Source organism: Candoia aspera, chromosome 6, assembly GCF_035149785.1.
Source record: "Candoia aspera isolate rCanAsp1 chromosome 6, rCanAsp1.hap2, whole genome shotgun sequence".
Lineage (NCBI taxonomy): Eukaryota > Metazoa > Chordata > Lepidosauria > Squamata > Boidae > Candoia > Candoia aspera.
This window is the reverse complement of record NC_086158.1, coordinates 7199172-7213645: the sequence shown is the minus strand read 5'-3', so window position 1 is coordinate 7213645 and position 14474 is coordinate 7199172. Positions and strand designations below refer to the sequence as shown.

Below are 14474 nucleotides of genomic sequence, written 5' to 3'. Positions count from 1 at the left end.
ATGACTCATTAATCCAGATTCCATGCACGTACAAAAGGGGTGGGACTCCCATTACAATGCCATTTTGAGATTTTCATACACACACACAATGGATGCTGGCAGCATGTGCCAAGCATGTGCCAAAATCCTTTGCAAGGGGCTCAGCTTGTGAAATGGGCCAAGTTGCCAAGTCGAAGCCAAAAGTTATTGGATGCACGGGAATGATGGAGGATGAAAAACAGGATTTCTGCTCAACCCTCAACCCACCTGCCTGTAAAGAAATCAGGACCTGCTTGGAATGAACGTTGGATATTAATTGTAGTTGGATTTTAATTCTTTGGCTGTATTTATTGACTAGGCAACAGCAGGTGCTGAGCTGATTTTATCAAAACCAAGAAAAGCACTTCCTCTAAGCCAGTGTTTCTCAACCGTAGCCATTTTAAGAGGACTGGGTTTCAACTCCCAGAATTCCCCAGCCAGCAAGCCAAGGGAATTCGACAACTCCAAAACTCCACCACTGAGGATTTCACCACGTTTTGTTCTCTTGCCCAACAATGTAAGTAGCAGATTCTCCTTCATCAAACAGAGCGAGGACTACACAATAACATGTAGGTTTTGTTGCCCAGCACTAGGATGACGATGACGACGACGACCCCCACCCGCACCCAAGGAAAGGCTCTAGAGAATATGAAAGTAGATGCAGAGAGGGTGCTTAAAGGCAGCGGCAAGCAAGCCGTTAGACGTCTACGGCCATACTACCCTGAATACGCCCGATCTCGTCTGATCTCGGAAGCTAAGCAGGGTCAGGCCCGGTTAGTACTTGGATGGGAGACCGCCTGGGAATACCGGGTGCTGTAGGCTTTTGCGCCCCTTTTGCGCCCTGGCCCGCCCCCTCCCCGTCTCCCTCCCTCTCAGCTGCGCCGTGGCTTTTGCCGCGGATTGCGGTGCAGGCGAGGTAGGCTGCGTTTCCCACTCCGGCCTGCTGGATCAGACTCGGCGGACAGGCTTTTGCAGGGCAGCGCGTCGCAGCGGCGTTAGCTGCAGCAGCAGCAAGAGGGACGAAGGGCCTGGTGGCAGGGGACGATGGTCTGTGCGGGCGGGGTATGGAGACCGTGCTGGTGGTGCCGTAGCCTGCTTAAAGGCAGCGGCAAGCAAGCTGTTGAACGTCTACGGCCATACTACCCTGAACACGCCCGATCTCGTCTGATCTCGGAAGCTAAGCAGGGTCAGGCCTGGTTAGTACTTGGATGGGAGACCGCCTGGGAATACCGGGTGCTGTAGGCTTTTGTGCCCCTTTTGCACCCCGGCCCGCCCCCTCCCCGTCTCCCTCCCTCTCAGCTGCGCCGTAGCTTTTGCCGCGGATTGCGGTGCAGGCGAGGTAGGCTGCGTTTCCCACTCCGGCCTGCTGGATCAGACTCGGCGGACAGGCTTTTGCAGGGCAGCGCGTCGCAGCGGCGTTTGCAGCAGCAGCAGCAAGAGGGACGAAGGGCCTGGTTGGCAGGGGACGATGGTCTGTGCGGGCAGGCTACGGAGACCGTGCTGGTGGTGCCGTAGCCTGCTTAAAGGCAGCGGCAAGCTAGCTGTTAAACGCCTACGGCCATACTACCCTGAAAACGCCCGATCTCGTCTGATCTCGGAAGCTAAGCAGGGTCAGGCCTGGTTAGTACTTGGATGGGAGACCGCCTGGGAATACCGGGTGCTGTAGGCTTTTGCGCCCCGCCTCTCCCTCTCGCTCCGCCCGCCGCGGGCCTCCGCCCTGGCTTTTGCTGCCCACGGCGGCCCGGCGCAGGGCAGGCGCAGCTGCACTTGCCGCCCGCGGCCCGCTGGGTGCGGCTCGGGGGCCACGCTTCTGCGTCGCCTCAGCCAGAGGGGTGGCCTGGCTCCGCAGGGCGGCGTGTGCTAGAAGCTCAATGAGTCAGTAGCAGGAGCAGCGAGAGAAGGAATGGTGGGCCTGGTGGCAGGGGATGGTGGTCCGGGCTGTAGTCCCGCTCGTCACTGGGTCGGCGGCGGAGCAGGTGGGCCTCCAGAGGCAGCTGAAAGGCAGTGGCAGGAAGATTGTTTATTGCCTACGGCCATGCCACCCTGAAAACCTCTGATCTCGGAAGCTAAGTAGGGTCAGGTCTGGTTAGTACTTGGACGGGAGACCACCTGGGAATACTGGGTCCTGTAGGCTTTTGCCCTCTCCCTGTCTCACCTTCCTTTTGCATTTCCCCCCCCCCTCCTCCAGTGAGGCATAAGAACAGCAACAAAGGAGGCGGGGTGGCGTGTGCAGGGAGTCCTGGCATAATGGCCTGGATCGGAGTCCTATTTCATGCATCACGTATGCAATGCATGCAAAAAATGTATGGGGCTTAGGTCGTGCAGCCAACCTGACTCTTCTGACAACCCTTTTTCTTCTTCATCATTATCTCCATCATCCAGAGTGGAATTGGAGCATATAGAGAACTCCAGCTGAAGCATCTTTTCTGTTGGAGACCCCTTCTGAGGTCCCTCAGCACTCTTCTCCCCTCCCAGTCCATGACGAGGTTCAGGTCCCACCCACTCCTCTACCAGGACACCATTTGTGAAGTCTACGATGCCTTTATGAAGAGTCTGCAGGGTCAGATCAAGCCCACAAAGAACGCGGTGGGCAAGGCCCCCAGCCCAGGGTCAAGCAGGCTTAGGTCCACGGTTCACATACAAGGCCATCCAGAGAAAGGAACCGCATTGGGCTTCTAGTCAGTTTCATCCATCCCTGTGCGATTAAGAAAGCAGGGAATCTCCTCTTTGCGGTTATGGCAGTTAGCATTTAGCTTTCCAGGAGTTCTTCTAAGGGCGACTTCCTCCTTTACGGAGAAAAGGGATCAGTAGAGCTAAGTAGGATGCTACCCCAGGCTTAACCCCAGGTATCCATCCCCTCCCCCACTTGAAAAACAAATGGGTGAGATCAGAAATAGGAAGCTCTTCTTTCAGCCAAAATTTGCATGATCTCTGTTGAGGTTTCATGGTCCAGCGATGAGTGTGGGCAGAACACACTCCATATTTGTGGATGTGTCTCCATATCTTGGATTAATTGATTGAGTGATTGTTTGTTTGATTGATGGATTATGTGCCATCAAGTCATTGTCAACTCTTAGAGACCACAGAGATAGGTTTCTCCATGATCTGTCCCTAAATCTTGGTTTAACACACAAGCAAAACGAAAAAAAGACATAACATGCAGGAAATCTTTTTCTGCAACTGGTATGAAATTCCCTCAATCTCTGTTAGCATCAACCAAGGGAGGCCTTGGAGGAGCAATGGTCTAGGAAGTTAGGGAAGATGGCAACCTGCAGAGAGTTTGGAGATCTGGATTGAGATGGCCATTGAGCTGGACTTTGGTCCATTCTTAGCCTGAGCTAAATTAGCCTTGAGCTTTGGGAGGCATCAAAGCTTCTCTTTGTCTCATTATAAGGAAAGGCAAATGGGGTGCAAACTTTCAAAGTGCTATAAGAATCAGGATAGCAAGAATATTAACACTTTAGAACTTTGCTGTTGGAGAAGACTCCTGAGAATAATGTGGACAGCCAAGAAAACAAACCAGTGGATCATCGAACAACTCAATCCAGAGTTCTCACTTGAGGCACAAATGATCCTACTTTGGACACATTATGTGAAGACCCAGCTCTCTGGAGAAGGCTTTGATGCTGGGAAGGCTTTGATGCTGGGAAGGGTGGAAGGAAAGAGAAGAGGACGACTAGCAGCAAGGTGGAGGGACTCAGTTATGGTAGCAATGGGGGCACCGTTGGAAGAGCTGAAGGACCAGGTTAGGGACAGATTATCATGGAGAAATTCTATCTGTGTGGTCGCTGAGAGTTGACAATAACTTGATGGCACATAATCACCACAATCACCACCACATCAGACACCACGGGATCCTGGCAAAATAACCGCTTCCAAAAACTAACGCTCCTGAAAGAGCCCAAGATAAGATGGAGGGGCCATCAGGGCCATCACAGCCAGTGACTTCTGATTCTCATGGAATTCTGGAGCAGGGACAGCCTTTCCAAAGGCCCCCTTCCCTTTGGCTCCCCAGTCCAGGCTGTTCCCACCAGCAGCTGACCCAGGCCCCAGCTGTGCTGTCAACTTTTCTGACATGCTGAACAGGGAGCTTTGTAGCCAGGCCCTGCCCGCAGCTGAAAGGACAAGCAGGAAGACAAGGAAGTTGGGGCTGGAAGCCAGCATTTTAGGAGGCCCCCGACTGTTTTCCTGGGATGTGACGGGTCTGGGATGCTTGCTTTTATCAACTCTGCCACACACACTCTCCCGGGATCCAAGATCTAGGGCTGGAGGCCAAGGATGGCTTTGATTTACAGGCTTGAGCAAGGGCCAGGCTGGGGGAGCAGGGGCTTGGCAGGGAGATTGCTGCAGCTCTGGCATATGAGAGGGCATTGGCCAACCCACCTTGGCTGCCGCTCACAGATATCGTGGCATCTGGGAAGAGCAGGCAAGCCCCGCCGTGGAAGCCCTTTCACCAGCTGGGCAGTGCCAGTCTCCCACCAGTTCAGTGCCAGCCCCTGTTGCCTTGCCAAGCTGCCTCTGCAGCTCCTGGGTTACTTAGGCCAAAGGAGGTGTCGTTCTTCAAGCTCTTCAAAACCATCGGGGGCTTGGCCATGGCCTGTGCCTTGAAAGCCTAACCCTGCACCTCCCCGTCTACCCCACTGTCTTTCCTTCTACCCTACCATCACCATGGTGCCCGCCTGCCACTGAGGCCGCTCATAAATTGGCTGTCCACCAAGGATGGCTAGGACTTTCAAAAGCCAATTTCCAAAGATGGCATATGGTCAGGAGGAGGAACAGACGACTCGAATGATGTACCAACTGAACAGATGGAGGGGCCTGCCTAAGTTCATAGAGGTGATTTGGGGTGCCCAAGATGGGCAAGCCTGCCTATGAGGGAGGCTATGCCAACCACAATTAAACTGATGTGCCTAGACAGGGCAGATCCTCCACAGTCCAGATTCCACAATGAGCTGCTTTTTAAAATGGCTGTAATTTATGTGGGCCTGATATATATCATTTGGTCAGGGAAATAGGCCCGGAAACTTCCCCCACGCCCATAAAAAGGAAACCTTATCTTATTTAGGGACAAAAGAAGAGAGCTGGGCCAGAGATGCTGGCAGGCTCACCAGTCTAACCTCCCCACCCCCCGCCAAAGAAAAAAAAAAGAACACTGGGTTTAGTGCAGAGAAGCAGTCAATTTTTATGGTCCCCAATAATGGAGAACTTTGAGTGGCTCATAAAATACAGGCAAAACCATAAAATACAGCAACCAGTTTGCATGGCTGCCTTTCCATGGTATGCTAATCTAGGGAGTTGTGCAAATCCAGACAGCATGATTAGTGGTTCAATCTGTTATGCAAACTCTGAAAAGTGGGTTACTTGAGTAGACAGTTATTAAATTAATCATGGGTAACCCTGGGATACAAGCCCAGCCCACATATTCACAATCTAGGCCAATGTGCAAGGAGGAAGGGCCATCAGACAAGAGCCATATGAATAACCCTGCTGATGCACGTGGACTGCCTCTCCAGAGAATGCATGATCTGCCCATCTGATGTATGAGCAGGCCCAGCTAACGGTGGTCACCCAGAGATCCCTGCAAGCTTCTCCAAGTTTTATGTTTGCATTTATTTGCAAACATGCAAATTGAAGGTAGAGGAAACACATGATTAAACAAGCAGAATGGAGGGGAGGCACAAAATATTTGCCATTTGAGGGGACACCTCTCCCCAGTCACATCTACTCATCCCATCAGGTCCAGCAGGAAGGGCATGTTGCAGGTCCCAGCCATGAAGGAACATCATCTGACGGGACCCGGGAGGAGAGCCTTTTCTGCTGTAGCGCCCGCCCTTTGAAACATCATTCCCCCCAAGGTCAGATTGGCCCCAACCATGGTGGCCTTCCAGAAGGGCCTGAAAACACGGATGTGCCATCTGGCCTCGGGATCAGGGAACGTGGGTATGGAGCCTACAAAGTATAGCTAGGGAACTTGAGTCCACTTTCCCGCAGATTATGCTTTTCCAATGGTTTTTATTGTTTTTAATTTTTTTAATGGATTTTGTTGTTAAGGGCTTGGGTTTTTTTTTTGTTATTTGATTGTTTTTGTGTTTTTAACTTTGTACACTGCTCAGAGTCACATATGTGAGATGGGCGGCCTTGTACATTTTCCAAATAAATAAACAAAACAGAGCTTTTCCAAATTCCATGGCTCCCCTATCATATTTCTGTATGGAAAAGTAGTACCCTAACATAGTTAAGAATCCCAAACTCCGTTCAGATCAAGGGCTGCTCTAGAATTCTGAGTCCAACTGGAAACTAACAAACATGGACAGGATAGCCCACTTTTTGCTGTTGGTCCCAACCCCTTGGCGTTCAAGACACACTACGATAACTATTGAGGCTACTGGTCACTGATAACCTTGACCCTCCATGGATTTATCTCTTCTTTTTTAAACACCTGAATTGGTGGTAAGTTGCCTTTTACTTTAAACACCCTAGCCAAAGTCCACCCAATGTCACTCTTGATTTCTCCTAGGGTAATAAACTTCTGTTTGGACAATAAAGCAGCATTTTTTACTAACATCCTCAATGCTACAGCAATGAAGTCTAAGACATCTAGAAAGATGAAACTCTGGAAGGCTGTTTTAAACCAGAGAGGAAACTCACTTAACTGAATATTCTTTCATGTATAATATTCCCTTAAGATAGAAAACTAGCAGATCAGACCATACTAAACTCCCCTAGATGGCTATTATTCTTTTCTGCTTGGCATCTAGGCCTTCAGTCAAAAAAGTTATCATTTAGGCATCGTTTCCTAGGCTTTTGTGGATGCAAAGGCCCTTTGAAAATTAACCTTGGAGCTAATGTTGGGCCCAATGAACTCGGTGGAATTTCCCCATTGCTGTCTTTTGCTGGACTCAACCCTCTGTCACAGGAGCCTTTTGGACCAGATAAAAATGGGCTGGAAATGGGAATGCGGGGAGCAAAGATTCATTTCCTCCATCTCCTGCGCCGAACAGCATCTTTGATAGGGAGGGAGAACAATGCTAAAAGTTCAGGCTACAAGCCAAAATGGTTCGACACTCTATCCCATTTTATTCTCAGACATTCTACATACAGGAAATGGATTGTCCTAAAGTCCAGACAAGACAATAAATTTTTGTAATATCCAGGCTAGTTTGGGATGTCTGGAAATTTTATCCTACTCCTTCACTCCCAGGCAACGTCATTGGCTCACGATGCCTGGGCCTCTGAAACCCTAAATGTGCATGTGTAGTTCAGCAGGAAACTCCAGATTGTCTATGTGCTGTTTTTGCTTCAGGAAGAAAGAAATCGTCAGGCAGAGAAGCCTGTTCCAGGCACACCTACCTTCCTGTTTGTCTGTGGCTCTGCCGTAGCTTAACTTGGGGTGCAGGTCTAGCCTCCCACAGCCTCTGAGTCCCCAAACCCCCACCAGTGGAGGAGGACAACAGGGTGGAGGAAGCAGGAAACAGGCAATATCAGCACAGGGGATAAACAGGTGGCTTGTCTTCTGACATCATTGCACTGTTTTTACAGACATTCGCTTAAACGGAGAAGATACACAACAAAGCACCTGCTGTTGAGGCTTCAGCTGCAGCTGGATTCCCTCTTTCTTCAGGATTCATGGATGGTGGGGGGTGGGAAGAAGAGGGGCCTACGAGGTACCAGGAAAGGAGAGAGGATGGTCAGGTAGATAAGGCCAACCTGAACTTCCCTCCCTTTGCATTTCCTGAAAGAATTTACAAATCCGAACACCAGTTCCCCCAATGGCGCCCTTCTTAGAATTTTGCCACCTCGTTCTAGCAGAAGAAAACAGACCTTTGTCCGTGATGGAAAGTTGCATCACAGTCATAAATAAGGGGGGGGGGGGCTGCAGAAATGAAAGTATGTCACCGAGAGAGGAGGAAGGATTTTCATTCACGGGCTGATGCAGAAATTGCCCGGAGCAGATGTTTTTATTTATTTATTTTATTTATTTATTTATTTATTTATTTATTTTTCAGATTTCTATCACCGATTTACATTTTACACAGCTTTACATTTTCAAAGACGTGATTTACATTTTACTCAGATTTACATTTTCAAAGACGTGAAGCTGACCGAATAATGATTCAAGATGGAGGAAGCTGGTATCTGGATTGTGTGTCCCTTCTCAAGAATATGTGGAAAGGAAGTGGAGCAGCTGAGCTTAGCATTTCCAGGGCTCATTCAGACTTGGTTGACCCACTGCTTCTCCAGCCCAGGAATAAGAAAGCTCTACATTGGGGGATTGTACCAGTCATACCCCATTTCCAACCTGGATAATTAGGAACTTTCCTTGAGTGGACATTTCCAGTGAACTGACATTGGCTGTTTTCATACAACACAACACAACCTGGATACTGGATTAACTATTTTCCGGATTCACACGATTCATTGAACCATAAACTAGACCAGCGTCTCTCAACCTCAGCAACTGTAAGCTGTGTGGACTTCAACTCCCAGAATTCTGGGAATTGAAGTCCACACAGCTTACAGTAGCTGAGGTTGAGAGGAACAGTGAGCTAGACAATTAGGCTGAGTTCCCACAACAGGCTATGCCATAAAGAAAAGGTAACCAAAGCTAACCAAGCAGAGCATATTATGTAGACTCAGCCAGTGTTTTTAAGAAGCAACACTCCCCCCAACAGGATACCCCTACCCATAATCTTGGCTCCACCTACTTGGGTGAAAATGCTCTGCCCACTTCGTACAACTGCTACACCCATTGCTGCTCTTGCCCCAGTGTGCTTCTCGTCTTCCCAATCATCACCCCATCTCTGCTAAGGATGACTTTCCTCCAGCCCCTCTCTTCTGATCCAATCTCCTGTCCCATAAAATTTTGGTAATAACCCCTTATAAGGGGATTGCTGTAAGGCTCCTGGACGGGCACCACCAAGATGCTTCAATGACTTCATCGTCTTTTTCCAAAGGCCCATGCAGCACCCAAGGATTTCAGCTCTATCCGGGCTGACTCAGGTTGTCTCAAGCTAATTAAGCCCAAGGAGGGTGGATGGGCCCTTTGCTGACTCTCTGTCCCACCCACCCCCCGTCACCTTTGCTGAGAACAGCTTGAAATCTGGCTCTTGGGACGTGGGGGAGGGGAGAGGGGGAGACTGTAATCAATGCAGTAGAATGGGGTGACATGAAGCTGTCACTTGGGTCACTTTGATTCCTTTAATAAATGAATGTGCTGCATGATAGAACTACTGTAGCATGTTAAGAGCTGTCATCAGAATTTATTGATGCCACAGGAGACGGTTGGAGTCAGTGGGAAAAAATGCAGCGATTTATGGACTCTCCAAAGCCTCGGCTTCTTCAGCAACCCCCACCCAACTCCCGAGATCCTTCATGGCATAATAAATCCCCACATTGTTCTTCTCGTGCTGTTCGGCCGGTGGCATTAACCGTGCAGACGGTTCGCCCTGTCTCTTTGCCAATCCTCTGAGTGAGGAACCTCACAGAGGAGGTCAATCCATCTGCTTCACAGTCGTGCACACACACATGCGCGTGCGTGGGAATGCACACACCTCTCACCTGATAAGAGATGGGTTCTGTGATTTAGTGCCTTGCTGCTGGAGATAAATGTGAGGAGGGTAGCTGCCCTTGCCATCTTTCATGGGCCCTGGTTTTCCATCAGCGGCTTTCTGTCATTACCACATTAAGGGATGATGCTCAGTTCCATATTCTTAACCCTGGAAGTCTGCAGACTGGGTTTGCTGAGAATGGCTCTTGTTGAGTTCTTGCAGGGGAGCCTTGTTCAGAAATTCTGATGGTGATCGAGGAGCTGGATTCAAAATGCAAAAAGAGGCTGAGACGTGGGCCTCTTTTGCCTGGAGAAAGAGGGCATAGCATAGCATGCCTTGTGCACCTGCAAACTGGTCTCACCAAAGAAAGCCAGGCTCTGCTGTCTCTCATCACAGAGCTCAGGAGACGGGGTAACAGTGCCTTCGCTTACACGAAGCATATTCCAGCTGAATGTTAGGAAAAAAACTTCATAGGATCAGAATAGTGTGTGAAAGTTGTACCAAAACTCCAAGAGATGGGGGCTTCCTCTCACTGGGCATGTTCAAATGGAGGGTGGTCAGGCAGATGTTCAGATACTTTGATATGTCAGCAGAGGTTGGCTTGGTTGGCCTGAATGGTCCTTCCAACTTTTCAGTGCTATGATTCTGTAGTGCAGAAAAAGAACGAAATGAAAACCCAGCCCATTGTTAACTACTCACAAGTTTCTTCACTACTGTAAGGAACTGAGATACGGGTAGTCCTCGCTTAACAACCATAACTGAGACCTGAATTTTGGTTGCTAAGCAAAGCAGTCATTAAGCAAATCTAACCCAATTTTACGACCTTTTTTGCAGTGGCTGTTAAGTGAATCACTGCAGGCGTTAAGCAAATCACGTGGTCATTAAGCAAATCATGTGGTTCCCCATTGATTTTGCTTGCCAGAGTTGAGGTTGAAGGTCAAAAATGGCGATTACGTGACCACATGATGCTGCAACAGTCATAAATGCGAACCTGTTGCCAAGCACCCAAATCATGATCACGTTACTGGGGGGGAACACTGCAACGGTCATAAGTGTGAGGACCAGTCACAAGTCAGTTTTTCAGCACCTTTGTAAGTCCGAACTGTCCCTAAGCAAATGGTTGTTAAGTGAGGACTATCTGTATGGGATTCTCAAATCAAAGCCTCCAGCAGCCAAACTTTAGCACTTCTCTTCTGGCTCCACATGTACTTTGGCTTTTTAGCAAATAGGTCGACTAGGCAGTATAGATTCAGTGTGTTTGCCCCAAACAGTGTGTCCACACAGCACAAATACTACTGGCCAATCGCATCAGCCAATCCAGTCCATGCAAGTGATGGCATCTTTAGGTAGCTTCAAACGAGCGCAAAAACCATGCTTGTAAGGAACCTGCCTAAGGGACAGATGCCAGTACACAGGCAGATTCCTCGGTGGAGGCTAGGTGTCCAGTCTCTCCTGCAGCCAAGCCCAAAGGTCCGTGAAGGGCAGTGCCTAGCAGCTAGGGGGTGGGGGTGTCCACAGCAGCCCAAAGGAGCTGGGCAGATCCCACTCCTGATTGTGTAACTGTTCTGTCAAGGAAGCATCACTGATTGTGCACACAGCAAAGCCTGTGTTGGGAGAAGAGGGAAATCACTACTATAAAAGTGGAACAGCTGAAGGTGACTTTAAGCTGTCCGCACTGGGCTGGGAACAAGACAACGTCAGCATTGTGCATTCCCAAAATTAACTACTTATTTAGATTTTTTTATCCTGCCTTTATTACTTTATAAGTAACTCAAGGTAGCAAACATATCTAATATTCCTTCCTTCTCCTCTTTCCCCACAACAACAACCCTGCAAGGTGGGTTGGGCTGAGAGAGAGGAACTGGCCCAAAGTCACCCAGCTGGCTTTCATGCCTAAGGCAGGACTAGAACTCACAGCCTCCTGCTTTCTAGCCTGCAGCCTTAACTGCTAGACCAAACTGGATCTCTCTATATCTCTCTCTCTGTTTAAACTATTAACAGAAGTTAACTCTAATAAAATCTCAGAAAGGATATGGACCCCCTCAAACTGTCAGGGAGAAAATCCCCTACGGGAAAAACCTATTCTATTTGCAACTTGTCAGCTTGCAACTGAGGAGTAAGAGAGATTATACACAGAAGGAGAGGGGGTGAAGAATGTATATTTTTCTCTCTCCCTCCTTATACTAGAGCCAGTGAAGATGGAGAGTGATTGAGAATAGATAAATGGAAATACATCTTCACACAGTGCAAAGTGAAACTCAGTGATTTCTACCAGCTTCATTCCATCTTCTACCATGAGGTGTGGTAATGGCCGCCAGCCTAGATGGTTTAAGACTGTCATTCCCCAACCTGGTTTTGAGCAGATGTGTCAGAGGTCATCTCCAAGACCTCTAACTGGTTCGGCTGAACGCACGTGGAAAAGCAGTAGGAACTGCTAGATGCTAAAATGGCAACAGTGCGAAGAGATGCTTCAGCAGAGCATTGATTTGACACTGCAGCTCTGTGTCCTCACAATAAGCCAGACAAGGCTCAAGTGGTGTTGGGATGCTTGTGGTTCTTTGTGCTGTGGAAACCCAGTCCTCTTTTAATGCATACTGTAAACCAGGCCCTCGTAATAAGCCATCATATGGTTTATTTATTGAATCATAGCAAGTTGTACCAGCATAGCAGTTACAGGCTTTTAACCCAGATTCACCATGTCTTGAAAAGACAGCCTCTCTTGCTGCATATGAGTGTTGATTTTCATTCTAAAAAAAATACCTGCTAAACTTTTTAACCAGAAAAAAAAAGTTAAATACACCCAGCAGTATTAAAGGGGCAGAAGTTGAAATAACCTTGATTTTTATTTCTGGATAAGAAAAAAACATTCAGACTGTAAGATCTGGGCAGTAGAGGAACAGTCTCCCTAACCTCTGAGTTCTCAATCTTCGGAGATTTTTAAGAAGAGGCTCGGCAGCATGCTGGCTGGGGAATTCTGGGAGTTGAAGTCCACACCTCTTCAAGTTGCCAAGGTTGAGAAACACTGCTCCAATTGACTTGAACCTAGTGTGTTGCATGAATCCAGCCTGGAAGGGACCTTCTCAAGAGATCCTTGAGGAGAAGTTAGACTCTGACAGACAAGCAGGCAACATGTTGGAAAACGTTGCAGGCAAGGAACGGATCCTGCCAACATCTCCAACAGAAAAATCTTTCCATGAGCTCAGCTATATTGACCGCACAGCCTCTCTGGATCTCCTCAGACGTTCGGCACAGCATGTGAGGAAACGAAGCCCAAGACGAAGCCCAAACCCACTTCTAATAGGAACCCCCTGCCCTGAGCAAAATTGCTTTCCAGGCTCTTCTTGGCCTGGTTGCACGCAGACCTTAATAAGAAGCAGATGCAGCAGAGAGAAGACTCAAGGGCAGCAGGATGGTTGTAGAGACGGGGAAAGGTCTGCATCAAGGCCAGCCCTCTAGGCGCATTCTCCTCTCACAGAAGGCACCCCACTTGGGATGGCAGCAAGGAGCAATAAACAGTCCAAGGATTGGGGCAGAAGCCAAGGGCAGGCAAGCAGGTGGGACCCAAGTCTCCATGAGGGCCCAGGGCTAAAGGAAGGTAGGCCAAAGGGGGAGCTGCCACATGTCATGCTACAGTTGGTAAAGATCATCTCTTTCCACTTCATTCATGAAGCCTCTTCTGCAGGCACCATCCTGGAAAGCTGGACAGGGGCCAGATCTTGCAGAGGCCTTCAGAGCACTCTGGATCCCAATGTGTGCCTCATTCTGAAAGCCCAGTGCATCATCTCTTTAATCGTTTTGCAGCAGGATTCCCCCCACTCCCCTCCTTTACAATTTAATTATAATCTCATCAACAGGGTTTGAAAATTGGGCCATCTCAAGGCTGCCATGACTGCGCATTTATTTCTGGCCTCTTCCGCCTCAGCCATCCCTTGGTACCACTCACCACAGATTAAAGCTTAGGGAGAAATAGGATTCACTTATTCTGGAATGCAAACCTTTCGAAGTTTGAATTTCAAATCAGTACATCTGAGTGCACAACTTCCAATTTCATGCTGTGTCCCGTCACCCATAGAGGACTAGACCAAGGTTGAGGCACCCATTTTGCCCCTTCAGGCTCTGCAAAATCTAAAAAAAGGCCCCCAAAAGCACAAAATATTGGACACGCCTACTCTGAAGACCACAAAAGGGTTGTTGGTGTCCTATATGACATCTCTGGGCTCCATTTGTTTCAGAAAAAATTGCATTTTTCTTTATTTTGCAATGCAACTCACCCCCATCTTATATTTGGGGAAATGGCTTGGAAAACATTGAACCTGGTGCAAGCAAAATGCATGTGCTCAAAAGAATAAAACAATGTTAGTCCAAACTTTGTTTAAAACAATTCTCAGAAATTTTCCATCCTAGTAGGGGGAAGGGGCTGAATCCAGTGTAGGGAAACAGAGAGAAGAGTAATCTACCCTCACCATAAATTCTTGCTACTTCCACCTTGAAGCCATATAGCTAACTGGACTCACTAACTGTGTATTTAGATTGTCGGTCTAGGGGTAGAATATTGCTCAGGACGAGGAAGTGAGCATATTTTGGGAACAGAATGGGGAAGAAGGTCACATCCGAGATCTAAAATACTCCTCTCCTGATGATAACATTGATTTGGGTCCTACTGGAAGCTGTACATGGGGATAAAGAACATGATGTCCAGGGCACCAATGCACCCCATATGCTCTCCCGAAGGATCACCTGCTCAACCTGATTTTTTAGGAAGGCTCTTAGGAAGCTCTGCCTCATGTAAAGAAAGTCCCAGTCTCTAGCGCCACATCAATGGACACCTCACAAAGCTCCCTTGGGCAACCTGAAGGGCTAGGATGCCTCCTGCTACAGGCAGTCCTTGCTTACCGACGGTAATTGGGA

General features: G+C 48.5%; 3 non-coding genes across 3 annotated transcripts; all 3 read left to right on the top strand.

Annotated features, from left to right (window-relative positions):
• The first annotated feature begins 721 nt into the window (after positions 1-721).
• LOC134500577 (5S ribosomal RNA) lies at positions 722-840 on the top strand. The gene has a single exon (XR_010068261.1). It is a non-coding gene; the product is annotated as a 5S ribosomal RNA (ribosomal RNA).
• Positions 841-1144: 304 nt separating this feature from the next.
• LOC134500576 (5S ribosomal RNA) lies at positions 1145-1263 on the top strand. Its single transcript, XR_010068260.1, has one exon. It is a non-coding gene; the product is annotated as a 5S ribosomal RNA (ribosomal RNA).
• Positions 1264-1568: 305 nt separating this feature from the next.
• Positions 1569-1687, top strand: LOC134500575 (5S ribosomal RNA). The gene has a single exon (XR_010068259.1). It is a non-coding gene; the product is annotated as a 5S ribosomal RNA (ribosomal RNA).
• Positions 1688-14474: the final 12787 nt, after the last annotated feature.